This window comes from Tetrao urogallus (assembly GCF_951394365.1).
Source record: "Tetrao urogallus genome assembly, chromosome: 5".
NCBI lineage: Eukaryota > Metazoa > Chordata > Aves > Galliformes > Phasianidae > Tetrao > Tetrao urogallus.
In genome coordinates this window covers 43000496-43013944 of record NC_136818.1, presented here as the reverse complement: position 1 = coordinate 43013944, position 13449 = coordinate 43000496, and positions in this window count along the sequence as shown.

Sequence of the window (13449 nt, the reverse complement as noted above, 5' to 3'; positions counted from 1 at the left end):
AATACAGAACTTCCATTATTGATACCCTTACTGATTGCAGAATGCTTTTCATGAGCATGACGATATTTGCATTGAGGCTTTTGAGTGCTTGACTTCACATCTGAAGAGTGTAACTGACAATGGTATGTTCCTGTTTAAAAAAAAAAAAAAAAAAAAAAAAAAAAAAAAAGGGGGGTGGGGGGGGTAAATATATATATATATATATATATATATATAAGAAAAAAAAAAACTAATTCTGGACTTTATTTAGTTTCTTATATTCCTATAATTTCAAGGACAGTAAGGGAAGTATTTCTTATTTTGTTCTGCTCTCTGATACCCTAGGATTTACAGAGGGAGGCTGTAATATTTATATAATGTTTTTAATATACATTTCTGTCAATTATACACTCTGAAACATGTTCAGAATCATACAATTAAACTGAATATTAAAAAGTATAAATTATTATATCAGTAATGAAAGAAGGAGCACTATGCTTTGAGTGGTGTAACCAATTATGTATTTCCTCATTAATTAGTTGCATCTGTAGTAGAGGACTTTATGAAACTGAACACATATGGCTGTCTTACACAAGTCTGAAAATATAACTTCTAAAATATACCAATTCAGTAAGGGTAAGAGAAGTAGGCATGAAATAAAGTCAGAAACCTTTCATATTTCAAGTAGAGGGTAGAGGGGTAAATGTAAAGTCCTGGAACCAGAAGATAGACATGAAAATCTGAAATAAAAGCCAATGTAAATAATTATTCTTATTGAAGTGTGTTGCAAATGAAAACATAGAATTTTTTTTTTTTACTAAGTGGAATTATCTTGATCACAAGGCCATTATTTACTTTTCTTTTTCGGAGTGTAATTAGGAAACTAATTAGACAAATACTGTTAATAATTTATTTAATAATTTTCAAAAGGCTCAGAAACAAACACAGTTCTCAGTACATGTCTGTGAACTGCATTTGTTTAAAAAAAAACAACTAACACTGTATTTTATTATGAAACACAGGGAGGGGGAGAAAGGGGAGGTAATGTGATCCACTTTGGCTTGCAACTCTGATAACCAGTCTTGAGATAAAGAATGTTGTTGGTTAATTCAATAGTAAATAGGTATCTGATTTCTTTGGCCTAGGAGTTCAAGGTAGTTGGATAGGAAGTGCACATCCTACAGCCTTTGTTCAGAATGCAAGACTGTGAAAGTTCTAAGCAATGCTGAAATGATTAGCCAGCTGAAATTACATAAATTCCTCAAATGTTTCCTCCAAAATGTTTGGGGTGTCTGGGGGAGTGGAGTGGTGGTGAAACTTGTCCGTTAACTTCTGTTTTAATTTTATTCTTTTTAAATTAAAACTCTGATCTACTGATTTGGAGAAGTGGCAATTTTCTAGAGGCAAGTCTAAAACATATAATGCTGAAAATTTCGTTAAAGGATTTTTAAAACTTTCCAAGGTCTTCCTGTATGTTCTACTTTTTCTTATTTTTAGGGGGAAAATTGTGTATAATTTCAAACAGATTGTTTTGTCTGTATAGGATCTTGTGTAGATTTGATTAACACCACACTGTCAAGTCTTTAGGGTTGGGGCAGATTGTATTAGAAGCATGACAAGTAGTTAATGAATTTGCATTGACTAATCCATACAAAGCTAAAGATTTTTCTGTCAGGATTAATGTCCAAAAAAGAGTAGGACACACTATTTGATACATTATCTTGCACTGAATCACATTGTTATTGGACATAAGATTAAAGAACTATGTTATTTTGTTTCCTTCTGTAGATATACAACTGTTATTTGCTATGATGCTTATGTATAGTCATTAAATTAAGAATTCATTTAATCATCAATGATGTTCTCTTGTAACTTCTCAATATAAGGCACGTATACTTGCAGTAATGGGATAAATACAGAGTCTGGCACACGTCCATGTCCTAATAGCTACTGCTGTGTGGTCATTCAGAATCTTAGAAAGTTTGATATATGCCTTCAATTTGAACAGAGCTGTCAGAAGACTTGGTAATGAAACATTTTGTGCTTTCAGATGTTGCCTAGATATGTCATGACCAAGAAGAGCTGCTGTTTCTTAAGAATCTAGTGGTCTAAATGAAATAAATATTCTGCAGTCCTGTGTTATTTCAGGAGTCAGAATTTGGTGGAAAATATTGTTCCGATTCTTTTTAGAGGGAAATAAGATGTTGCTAGTATTTTCTCAAAATGGTGAGAGGAGATAATGTAGGCCCCTGGTACTGAAGAAGAGAAAGAGATTGAGAAAGATATATTATCAGATTCAGAACAAAATTTTGTAGTTTATGCAAAATAAATCAGTGGGAAAAAATTTACTATTGTTGTCATAAGGGCTGTCAATTAAAATCCTAATAAAAAAATTACAGTCCACAACAGCATGAGAATGTAGAGTTAGGGCAAGACATTCTCTCTGAAAGTATTATTATTTTTTTTTTTATTAAAAAAAAGGTGATTGCTTTGTTTAGGACTAAGTCATATAACTGAGTGGAAATACTCAGACATTAAACACGTCTAATGCTGCCCATTTAAATAAGGCAGTTTGTGCTAGTTGCATAGAATCGTGGAATCACAAAGGTTGGAAAAGACCTTAAAGATCATCAAGACCAACCACGACCTAACCATACTACCCTAATAACCCTCTGCTAACTCATGTCCCAGTTGCTCATGTCTCATGAGCAATTCTAAGAGGATACTGAAAAAAAAATGTATTTTGAACACTTATTTGATATCTTCAGTAAATCTTGTCTATTATATACAGAGTGTCTATGTTTAAAGAAAAGAAAACAAAACAAAACCCCAAAAACAGAAAAACAACCGTACAAGATTTCCAAACAACAAATTACTGATTACTGTGTTCCAGATAACATTCAAACTAAATATCACAGCAAGATATTAATAGGAGACAAAATAGCAAAATACTTTCATTTGCAGATTTTATTTTTTTTTTAATTGTTTAGGGATTGTTGTTTATTTGGTTTTGTTTTCTTTTTGTTGTTTGTTAAGCTAACAATCAATAATTCTAAAAGAATACATAATCTGGAACAATATGATCTAGGTATTTTAAGAAGAATCAACACTTTAGTATTGTGATACATAAATGATGAAAATGGCATTTCTGTTCCCAGTGATGCTGAAGAAAAAAGAATAGAGTATTAGGATGTAATAGGGAAAGATTAAAAAGCAAAAGGAGCTGTTCTACAAATCTATGGTATGTCTGTATCTTTAGCATTTTAACATTTTGGTGTGCTGTGCTGAATATTCTAACTTTAAAAAAAAAAAAAAAAAAAAAAAAAAAAGGAAAAAACTTCAGAAAATTGAAGTCAGTTTGAATGTTCTAAGGAACAGAAATGAAAACTACACTGGGTAAGACTTTTCAGTTGAAAAGGTATTGGGGGAGGAAACAAATCAATCCATTCAGATAAGAAACTCTCACCAAATCAAATGCTATCAAGTCCACTACCAGAAGCTGTGTGAATGTAGTGAAAAGTTTGTGTTTTTTATGTATTTGAATTATTTTTTGAGAACTGGTGGTAGATGGAACTTATTTGATTATGAGTCCAGTAATCTCTTCCTCTGACATACAAATGATGTTCACATTCTGAACAAAAGTATCTATAATTGAGTTCGTATGTTTTATTTTGCCATTTCAGAAGACAGCTATGTCTTCTCTTTCCCCTGTATCAGTTGGTCTTTGGGAAATGTTTTGTTGTCTGGGGCCCAAATATAGTTCACATGTGAATTCGTTATGGGGGAAATGTTTGGCAACATCTAAAAAAGCTTGAGTATGCTCAGTGCTGCTGAAATACTATCCAGAAGAATAACATGGCAATATAAAGGCTAAAAATTAGTTCGTCGATAATACTGGCCTTTAAGATAAGAGCAATGGAATGTTGTAAATTAATACCTAGCGCACATCCTTCAAAAGTGGGAAAATACTGAATGTGATTTACCTTGCTAGTAAAGCTGTTGGCTGTGTAGATTACATTCATCATTATCACTTATAACATCCATCTCAAGATTAATGTCACTGGCTGATATCAACCATTTTGGTTCCTGAGGTGAATATGATCATACAGTTCTTGTAAATAGTACTTATTCTTGTCTCCAGCCTTCTCATTTTTGATCAACTCTCTACTGTAAATGCTTGCCACCTACTTGTGTACCACATGGTACATCACAATGCATTTATGTATTGTATTTAAGTACTTTCTCAGGTGCAATAGCTCTTTTATCTGTGGACGGATCTCTGTAATTTAGATCAATCAAATGGCAAATAACTCTTCTGGGCAAACTTCAGCACTCCAGAGTCTAAGAACCTGCTCAGGTTCTTATCCCTTCTTGGTCCTCAGTTTTCCATTTGTGACCATTCAACTCATCCATGCCAAATAATCTCTTTTAATATGATCTTAATTTTAATTATTTTTATTGTGTTTTCCCCAATTGCTTATATGTTTAGTGAAAGCACTCCTGAGTAAAGATTCTTAGTGAAATCATAATTATTCCCTGTGGCTGTTTTCCCTGTAGCTTTTTAGGCTTGGTAGTTTTGAGAGTCAATTAAAATAACACTGTTTGCAACTCTGATATATGAGCTGTTACAGTGTATTGGTTTCAAACTTCCTAAAAATAATCTTAGAGAACATGCATTTGTGGTGGAGTACAAGGAGAATTAGTTTTAACTTAGTCATTCTGAAGAGATCATTTGGTATCATGGGACATTCAAAAAACTGGGTAATTTTTCCTTTGCCAGGATACCCTTTTCAAGATGCTGTTGCTGTTTCTTTGAAGAAAATAGAAATGACATCAGAAGTATACAGATAATGTTGCTGTTTGCATTCTCTTAAGCTGTATATAAAATTGAGGCAAATGAGGTAGTGCCTCCTTAAGCTCCTTGGAGCTGTAAGAGGAAGGAACACTCAAAAGTGTAATGGAGGCAACAGTTTTAAGTGCTTCATTAAGGAAATGAATCAGTGCTTTGCCATTAGGTTTAGAAAAAGTCTGTTTAATTTACGGATTAAACAATTTATTTTTGACATAAATCTGTGTAGTAGTTAAATATCTTTTGAACGTATTTGATTTCCAGCTAAAGAAAAGGATTTCTCTGTGGCTGAAGAACAATTATGTAAATCAGAGATCATAACCACAGCTTAGACTATTTTAGTATAACATCCTGAGTACTGGAATGCAGAGAGAATTTTGGAGCATTATGCAATTATGCTTTGTACTGTGTCAGGCCAAAGAGTGATGTGAATTTTGTGATTGTAATTTTGATGGCTTCACCTGTCCACTCCATGCCTCTATGCTTGCCTCGTCCAATGCTCCCAGTAGTTTGAAATGTTCACTCTGTCAGTCAGTGTCTACTGGCACCGTTACTTTGCAACTGAAAGATAGTAAATTTCTACAATAAAGAGGAAATACTTTAATGTTGTGATGAACAATCCAAGGGGGGGGGAGGAAGGCTGTTTAGAGTGTGGGATAATATAGCTACTAAGGATCAAATTCATGAAATGTTCTTGTTTCAAATAGGGATGGTGAAGGACTAATTTGTATATGTTGTTTTCTTTGAATTATCGTTACCAAGTTGTTTTGGTAGCTCATGTGAAGCACTTGTTTTGCAACTAAATAGCACTATTGTTGGTACTAGTTCACACTACCATCAAAGAATAGGCAACTTTCTCTTGATTCAGACTCATTACTAAGAAGGATTAAAAAAAAAAAAAAAAAAAAAAAAAAAAAAAAAAGTCATGTTTTCTTATTTATTTTGCTTTGCTTCTAATGAGTTCTGTTTCCAGTATATATAATGATTTACTGAAGACCCCTGGATAAATTATGGATCTACTGGCTGTGTAGCGTAGCTTGGCCGAAAGGAGGATGCACACAAAGCTATTAGTGGAAAATAATTAAGTAGAATTCATTACTTGACATCAAGCTATAACAAGTCTAGCAAAAGCTTGTTGCAGATCTTAAATCCATCATGGCTTACACTGTTGAGAAAATAAGAGTATTTCATGGCAATGCTGTAAGATGAGACTGTTCTTAAATGAATATTTTTGTGGGTGTGGATCTGGATTTTACTGTCTAAATCTAAGTTTCTTTCAGAGTTAGCATAGTGTTCTGACTTGCACCGTTTTTTATTTGTGTTATGTTTCCTCTTACACTTTGCGAAAATTCATTTTTGCTCATCTAGGCTGAGAATTTTGGCTCTATGTAAACTACTGTAGTTAATGTGAATATCTCAGTGTGAAAAGACTGCTATTTTAATTGTGTGTTCCATTCAGTAAGAATATCAAAGTCAGAATCCAAAGTACTCAATTCACTCCTTCCTGCTTCTAGTATTCTTTCATCATTCAGCTAGGAAAAGACAATTAAATTTTAATTCAGTTAGTCTAAAGTTTTTAAACTCTAATTTATTTTGGAGGACGTTTGTAGGGATAGATACGGACTTAACATAAACCAGAAGTGTGGAAAAAAAATTCCCTAGTGGAACTCTAATATTACCTATTTATATGCCAATTTCCAATTTGGCATACAGACATAGTGAACTTGTAACTCAGGTTGATTGTTATCGTACTGTATGCATTGTGAATTGAAAGGGGAATGCATTCCTCTTGGTCCATCAAGGGAGTTTGCTGCTGCTACTGTTCATCAGCTCACAGAAACTGCCAAAATCAATGTCTGCCTTGCCCTCCTTATGTCTAATGCACTTTCTCTATAATCTCTGGGGGTTACACCAAGCTTTTATAACTGGTAGCTTGGTATAGCAAGAGAGGAAGGCAAGGTGAATGAAAAAAAAGATACTAAAGTTTCTTACTAGGACACTAGGACCATTGGTCTTCATCAGAGCCACCTTTGTGAAACAGTGATCTTTCCAGCAGCCTTCAGAAAGTCATACTTTGCCACTAAGTGGAAAACCACAATTATGCTCTGATGGATGTTCAAGATTACAGTATTTCTTATTTTCACTTTTTACAGTTTCGAATAAATGTCTCCCCTGTTTCCTGCTGCCTTACTGCTCCCAAAGAGTACATTCACATGAGTGGAAAAAGTCTTTATGAATGCTCATGGGATTGCTAGACTATCTGTTTTTGTTACGTCTTTTTCTACTGTCTTCTAAAGTCAATAATTCATCTACATCTCTTTCCTCTGATATTCCAATCTCCTATCTGTCTGTATGTCTGTTCAGTTTTTGAGTTTTAGGATCAGGGTGTTTTTTTTCTTACTAGCTTGCTTATTTACCTATGAATCACTTTCTCTATCTTGTTTTACTGCTTTTTTCCATTGAAAGTTTCAGTCCTGCTTATAACCCAAAGTTAACAATTCTGCTCATTTCATTACCATTACATTCCTAGAAGAAGCAACAACTCCAGGGCACCTTGCTCATAGAAACTAATTACTACAATTACTTCCTGCCTCATGCACAGACTGTTCTATTCTTCAGACTATCCCATTTCTTTGACATTTCTCTATTTATAATAATTTACAGACAAAAAACAGAGTTTTGAATGTGTTAGGCTTAGTTTTCAGGCCATATGTACATTAAGAGACTAGACTAAAAATAATAAAATAAGCTGTATATCCATTACTGATTAAACTTCAGGAGCCTCCTTCTAAGGCTGATATTGAAAACCTTAAGTGAAATCTCTAAATTCTCTATTCCATGCATGGGAAGACTTAGCAATCTCACAACAGCAGATATAGCTGGTATCCCACTGACTGCTGCTCTTCAGACTGCACTGTGACAGAATCTAAGCACAAGTTAATAAGAACTTGACAAATTTTCTTCAAGGAGGAAGTAATTTTTAATTTCAGTACTGTAGTAAACTTGTATAAATCTGGAGTTTATTGTGATGATTTTATTAATTCATCAGTTTTGCACCAAAGCAACCAGATTGGTTTTAATAGGGTATTTCATGGTTTGCATTGCAGGACAGAAAACTCATTTCTTACATAAATTTCATAAGGTCATTTACACTTTCCTGTTACTGATGTTCCTTATGGGTTGTATATTAACTTTTTCAGCAATCTTTTATTTTCGCTTTCTTTTATCTTTATCCACGTATTTACCAATAACTGTCTTATTTGTTCATTGACAGTGTGAGAATAACTAGAAGACTTTCTTTCAGATTCCCTTTCCTCCAAAAAACAGTACACTAGCAAAGAATGAGTAAGAATAAAATGCAAAGATAAATATATAAATGAATCTCTATAATGTCTCAATAGTTGCAAGATAACGAAGCTGTTAGATCCACATCAGATTGTGCTTCCTGATGAGTAGCAGATACAGTCTGTCTGCTACCAAGTGAACAGGTACGAGGAAAAGAAATTAGTTTCTGTAAGTGGCCTTATTTACATAGCTGTTATCTACTCTGCCAGTATCAGAGATGGGACAGTTCATTTAATGAACAAGTTTTTAATAACTCTGTGTTGCTACTCAGATTTCTATTTCTTTTTGACTAGTAAGCAGCATTCATTTCTACTTATATTGCAGATCCTTTTCCCTTATTTTATTGACTTCATGCTTTTATCAGAATCAGCACAGCTTTTAATGTAACTAGTAAGCCTGTCATTAGGGACTTGATGGAAGCCTTCCTCAAATTGTAAATAAATTATACTTTATGTACAGCCATTATCATCCTTCTCTGGGGGTTTCAATGGCTCCACGCTTTTGTGGTATAGGCCATATCCCTTTAGGCAACATATCCCTTCAGGATATTTCCCTTCAGGCATGTTATACTTGTTGTAGTCATTACAATATTACTTTGATTATTCTCCAAATTACCCCTCATTACTGTACATTTTCTTTGCTTTCCTCATTACAGATGTAAACATCAAGTGTCTTTTTTTTTTTTTCAGTCAGCCTTCCATTCAATTCTGTAAAATACAACTTCTCTCAGTAATTTTTAATGGATAAAAAACAAACAATATAAAACAGCTAAATAACCAACGTGTATTTCTAAGTTTATGCTAAGTTTAAAATACAAAGAATTGGAATATAGTTTATTTAATTTACTGTGTTTAAGCAATGGATTAGCTGCAACAGCATAGTAAAAGGCATAGGCATCCTTATGGCTCTATTAGGAAGTATTATGAAATAGGCCTTGTTCTACATCTTAATTGCCTACTGACCTGGGCTCTTTCATATTTATAATAAGAAAAATGAATTCCAGAGGTGAAGAGACTTTGCTAGGAATTTCCTGTCGACGTTCCCTGACATTTATATATAAGGACTAAAACATTGTAGCTGACCTCAGTTGTCACAGTGGAATACAGGGGAAGAAATAGGTTACTTAATTACAGTCATTCAAAACCTTGCCAATGCTTAACAAGTACTCTATTATGATTCCCATTGGGTTATACGGTTTTGTGAACATCAGTGCTATTGTCTGTTACATCACCTCCTATGGGAACATATGAGGATTTATTATTGAAAAAAAATTTTATGACAGCATCTTGAGCTGACATATTCAGAAATGTTTTATAACCTCGGTAACTTCCTTTTTAGTTCTTTTTAATATTAAAGTTATACCCTCAGCATTATACACATAATAGGTACAATAAACTTTCATCAGCATCAGTCTGATTATTGCACTCTTTTTAAAAAATGATTGAAGATTCAGAGAAAGTTGAGTCTCCACTTAAAAATCATTTCTTTCTCAGTGCTTATTATGGAATACTGCTTATGAGTGTCAAGTGTTCCTCTTGTCATTGCCTTTCATAAGCTCATCAGTTAATCTTAATTTTCGTCTATCTTTTAATTCTCTGTCCATGTATAATGTAGTTTTTATTCTTCTTCCATAGAAGATGTTATCACTCTATCTTGGGTAAATTTCTCTTTTCCTGTGCAGGTCTTTGGTTTTACAAAATCTCTGGAACTACAGTTTTTCTCTGAAATATTGTTAACCAAAGAGTTGGTCTTTTACAGGTTTGTTGGTTTATTTATGTTATATTGTTGAAATTTCTTAGGAGTGTTTAGTCATACTTTCAGGAAGAAGTTTGGCATCAAGTGGAACCTCAGCTTTGTTCTTCTGAAATTGACTGTGTTCCACTTCGTATCATGATCAGACTGCACAACTCACAAAATTCTCATAGTAGCAGTTAATTTTTGAATTATATTTCCTACTGCATGGGTGGTAAAAGAGCAGGAGTAGCGATCTTGAAAAACAATGCATGGTGGTAATGAAAATAATCTGTATTCACATATGAGATAGTACTACTGCTATCTTTGAACAATTTAAATAGCTGATGAGAATATAAAGCTAAGCCAGAAACTATGAAGGATGAAGAAAAACTTTAATTATCACTGAAGATTTATGCGTACTACTCCTTTCTCTTTTATAATTAATTTACATTACCTTTATGTGGCTACATCTAGGAAGTTAACAGGCTAAGTTATGTCATGCTAGGAAAGTTGGAATAGATTGGGTTTGGCTTTTCAGTCCTCTTTCAGTGAAGAAACAAGTATTTCTTTTTGCAACTGAAGGTAAGGTGCATTCTGCCAGGGCAGAGACAGTGCTTATTTTAAGAGCTTTGTTTCTTAAAGATCAATTTTTGAGGTCTCTGACAGTAATATCTCACTATATTTTATTTTTTTGCTGTGTAGTTGGTATGTCATTTAGGTTGAGTATCAATTTAAGGAGATTCCTTAATTTGTCTGGTGCTATCAGTAGTATTTCAAAGAAATTTTGGTTGCCATGTGGACACATGCTTGATGGGAAAGGAAAATTAATTACCATGAATTTTATGTAGTTGGTATAGTTTTTCAGTTCTGCTCCTCTTTCACCCCACTGTGATTCTCTGTGTGCTGCAATAGCGCAGAGCTCCAAATTCAGAGATAACTGAGAAAAAGTAAATAATATTAAGTGAAAGGCTCTTACTGTTGTTATGTGGAACTTAAAAGACATTTAAATAAATGATGAATTCTAAAGGATGCCATTACCTTTAAAAACAAGCCTTTGGTTTTCTTTGAGTAATGAATTTCACAGAACTAGCAAGAAAATAAATTATATTTCAGAAACCTCACAAACAGTTTATGGGGCCAAAAAGCTTGGATGTTCTTCTTGAGGGACTCAAGCCTTGCACTCAGGAGGAACCTGCCTGGGTTCTTGCCTGTTTAGCAATCAGAATACCTCAAAGAGGCTGAATTGGTAATATAAGATAAGCAGATGTTTTCCGTAAGAAAAACAAACAAAAAAAATCCAAGAAAATATGATAAGCGAATTCTCTTCCTTTCAATTTTCTGATTAGCCTCCTCTGTATTTCATGGTAGTCCTTTTACAACTTTTAATTTCAATTCCTGAAATCTGTTGAATCTATGATGTATTCAGTGATCATTTGGATTTGTCTCAAATAACAGATGCTTGGCTGTGGCTTTACTTTGTCACAAATGAATTACTATGCTAATAATTTTAGGTTACTTGTTTTTTTTCTTGTTAGCTTTCTCATTTTGCAAGCCTTCTAGAAGAATATTCTACCAAAAACTAAAAAATAAATAAAAAATTCAGCTACCTGTTGATAAAATCTATTTGTTTACATGACAGGTGACTCTTGCTAAGAGAGGATGTCTCTCCTAAAATTTTGTGGTTTTGGAATAATCATATGCTACAGGAAAAAAAACAGTGCTACCTGGCATTTAATTAGGTATATATATAAAGTATGATGTCAAAAGATTCATTGTTGAAAAGGTTTTTTTCCAATAGGCATTATTCAAAGCCTTCTTTGTATTTCAGTTTGTTTGATCTGGAATGGGAAAGTTTAGTAATAATCTTAACTTTTATTTATATACAAGCGTCAGGAAACGTATGTTTATTTTCTCACTACTCCTTCTGGCTTGTGTGAGGGCACCATTCAGATGAAAATTAAAATATCATCTCTTGATAGAGACAGTAACTGTCATCACTGTTAATTATGAAGTACCCAGAGGAATTCTTGCCTGGCAATCAGGAAATGACTCAATTTTGATGTTATCTGTGCTTGTTGGAAACTGAAAGAAGTGCCTTATACCGTCTTTTAAGATCTGTGTGGTATCAGAAACACAAATTTCCATCTTCTCAGAACTAATGTTTAATGAAAATAAAGTCACTGAATTTTAAGTAAATTAGCTTTTTTATTTTCCAGTTATTGGAATTTTAGTTTGCTTTTTTTGATGCTTTTCCTTCCTTTAGAATATTCTGCTATTGTGTCAGCTTTAATATGAATTTAGAAATAGATAATATTATCTCATTATTTTCAGCTAACTTGAAATGGAGTTTCAATCATCATATAAAATGGGAGAAGTGTTAGTTGCGTTTCAGAATTAACATATAAAATCTTGCCTTTTCCTAGTGTTCTTTCTCATGCCTTCATATACTGTTAGTGTAGAAAGTAATTCAAGATTAGTGAAACGTGGTCAGGTTAATTAAAACAAGTGATTAAATCATTTCCCAGTGAAAAGCCTTAATGTTTTTGAATTCTTCCTACTGGGTTGTACAGGCCTAGTACCTATTACAAAAGCTGCCATGAGAGACATGGAGAATATTGTTAACTGTACTTTATCAAACTAAAGCAGAGCATACTGGAACATCATGTATATAACATATTTTTCTAAGATTTTTATCTAGAGTATATTTTGAAAAACGTTTAAGTAAAAAAGATCAAAAGAATAATGTAGGTTTTTTTTATATTAGAGGAAATTTTATACTACAATGTTAAATTTGTTCAAAATTTTTTTTAGTTTAAACGAAAACAAATGAATTGCACAAGTTTACTGATGTGTATATGCTCTACCCAAATATTCAAAACAATGAGCACTGATGTGAACCTTTTCTGCAACATAAACTAATAAAAGTAAGAATAGAACTCTCAGTTGGTGAAGAGAAATGCACATCATAAAACCTGATGTGGAAGAATTAAAGTAAGCGTGGCTCACATGACTGTATGACATTAGTAAAGCATTTAGAATACAGACTGAGAATTTGTGAAGAAAGTCCAAGATTCTGTATACTTTGTCTAAGATTTCCTCTTACCACAAATATGATTAAGAATTCATTACTAGAATGTTATCTTTTCCTGTTTTTAGATTATGAGTGACAAAGATTATGCGAGTGACAAACTGTTTAAAATTTTCATTGCCTGTTGAATAAAACCAGAGTAAAATTCTGAGATATTTAAATGTATTCTATATTTTCTAGCTTGTCTGGTTACAGTTCAAAGCTTGTTAGATCTGAGATGCAGAAATGAAAGTCCTCTTGTCATATACAGCATGGCCAGCATTGTGGCAGTGCTGCAAACTTTCCCTGTCTGATCTGTCAACTTCTGGAGGGCATGATACTCAGCAGCTGATAAAGTGCTCTATGCTGAAACCAAAATTATGTGTTCTAATGAACCTCAGAAATGCTGCTGTCTTTGAAATGTGACTCCCTGTCCAGTGAGAAGTGGACTGTTTTCACAGTATTGAACAGCCAC